We start from the raw sequence: 2,347 nt of genomic DNA, 5'->3' as shown, positions 1-2,347 counted from the left end.
AGCCCGCGCGGGGCCGCGGTCCGCCGAACCCGCGGTGAGGCAGGCGGCCCGGGCCGCCCCCCACCTTGTTCGTGGGCCGCGGCCGCCCCCGGGGCCTCCCGGGAGACCTACCGCCTCTCCGCGCTGGTCCTGGCCGAGGCGCCAGCTCGAGTTGTTTGCAGGCCCTCAGACCCCCGCCCGCAGTAAATGTGTTTTCTTCATCCCCGCGGCTGGGGAAGAAGATAAATTTAGCAACCCCCGACGTCCCCTGCCTTCCCTTTAAAAAAAAGAAGGAAAGAAAATCTTTGAAATAAAATGAAAATGGACTTGCCAGTCTAAAATGGGTGTGCGGACAAGACGAGGGGGAAGAAGGGTTACCCTAGAGCAACTACCAAGCTCTTTAATTTTTTAGTAAATAAGCATTCAATCAGAGAGCCAAACTGAATTTTATTAGGTGTGTGGGGGGGTGAGGAATAGGTTACATTTTGAAACGGGTTTCGCACATCGCAAAAAGTAGGAATTTTTAATGGTATATTTTATATATACCTGTGTTTCAAGAGTTTGGGAACCTATGAAATGCAATTCTGGTATCATTGTTTCATAAATAATGCATTTTCCACATTCTTCCATATATATCTAGGAAGTGGCAGAATAGGGTAGGGATTTCTTTTTAACTCCTTAAACAAGCCTTTTAAAAGTTTAAAGAGATGGGCGGGAGATAAAATGTATGTGATTGAACAAAGTATTGTCAACTTTAAAAAATGTCGAGTTTTCCCCAGTTTAAAATTTTTATACTGTTTCTATACTGAACTAGGGACTCAGAGACTATGTTTAAATGTTACCAAGAAAAAGTGTAGTCTATGTTAATCTGGAATCCCTCGTGCTGTTACAGCGCTAAATGCTAAAGGCATTTTTATACAATAAAGAATACAAAATTAGAAAGCAAGTAACATGCTGACGTGAAATCTCTTTAAATTCAGAGAAGGCTTGAATTTTAGTGGCCTGTCACAAGGCTTTTTAAAAAACTCCCAGGGTGCAAATAGTCCCTTCTCTCAGATACTTTACAGTCATACAATGCTTTCAAAAAGGAAAAACAAAAGAAGCATAAGAAGAAATCTCTGGGAATGGTCATTTTTTCCTCTCAGGGATTGAGTGAGGGTTTTTTTAGTGATCAAATTTCCTTTCAGATGTGATAAATGATAACATATCTTCCTAACTGTAGGAAATTCCTTCAGGCTGCAATAGTCTGTAGTTACAGAAAGGTAAATAAAACTAAGTAACACTGTTTCAAGTAAAATAAGAAAGCCGGGTGAGGTGCACGTGCCTGTAGTCCCATCTAGGCGGAAAGCTGAGGCAGGAGGATCACTAGAGTGCAGGATTTGGAGGTAGCCTGGGGCAACACAACGAATCCCTGTCTGGTCTCAAAACACTCGGGGCAGGGGCGTGTTTGGGAATCTAAATCAGCCTGGGGTCAATCAGCACCGCCAAAAGAAATACATATGGGCATGTGCGCAAGCGCACACGCGTTCAGAGATTAGATCTCATTGTGTTGACCAAGCTGGTCTTGAACTCTTGGGCTCTAGAGATCCTTCCTCATCAACCTCCCCAGTAGCTGGAACCACGGGCTTGTGCCATGCCAGACTGTGATCACTTTTTATACATAAGGAGAGTATAAGTAGGCAAGTGCCCTGGGTTAAATTAAGGGGAAAAAATGTTTTGTTTTGTTTTTTTTAAAGTGAACGTTTGCCATTGTGGTGTTGCATGCCTGTAATCCCAGTGGCTCAGGAGGCTGAGGCAGGAGGATTGCAAATTCAAAGCCAGGCTCAGCAACTTAGGGGGACCCTGTAACATCAAAATAAAAACTAAGGGCTGGGGATGTGGCTCAGTGGTAAACTGCTCCTTAGTTCAATCCCCAGTACCAAAACAAAAACAAAACAAAAAGTGAATGACTGAAGGAGTAGCTCAGTGGCAGAGCACTTGCCTAGCATGTGCAAGGCCCTGGGTTTGATTCCCAGCACCCTACACAAAAAGGGGTGGGGTGGGGAATAATTTGTACTTCAAATCCATTTATGGAAGACAGTAAAGAACATTGTTAAACAGAGTGTTAAAAGAACTGTGATTTAAAAAAATTTACTGGAAGTACACTTAATATTATGATAAAGTGAAAATGCAAAGGCAGTGTGAACAACAGAAATCATTTGGTACTATAATTTATACAGTTTATGAAAGTACAGTTGGACCTTGAGGCCACCTAAGATCACTGAAAGTATTTGGCAATCAAGCACCAACTGATTAAGCTCAGACATCTTACAGTTTACCTGGGTCTAGATACTTTCTATCATGGTTTCAGTATTAGGGACCTACAGAG

At 42.9% G+C, this 2,347-nt stretch overlaps 1 protein-coding gene across 1 annotated transcript in view; it reads right to left on the bottom strand.

Annotated features, from left to right (window-relative positions):
* Window positions 1-130, bottom strand: part of Zfx (zinc finger protein X-linked) — a 53,925-nt gene extending 53,795 nt beyond the window's left edge. Inside the window, exon 1 of the mRNA XM_048796459.1 lies at window positions 112-130. The gene's annotated coding sequence lies outside the window, so the exon portion shown is untranslated. The remainder of the gene's footprint in view (window positions 1-111) is intronic.
* Window positions 131-2,347: the final 2,217 nt, after the last annotated feature.

The sequence above is a fragment of the Marmota marmota genome, unplaced genomic scaffold (assembly GCF_001458135.2).
Source record: "Marmota marmota marmota unplaced genomic scaffold, marMar, whole genome shotgun sequence".
NCBI lineage: Eukaryota > Metazoa > Chordata > Mammalia > Rodentia > Sciuridae > Marmota > Marmota marmota.
This window is presented reverse-complemented; position numbering and strand designations above follow the sequence as displayed.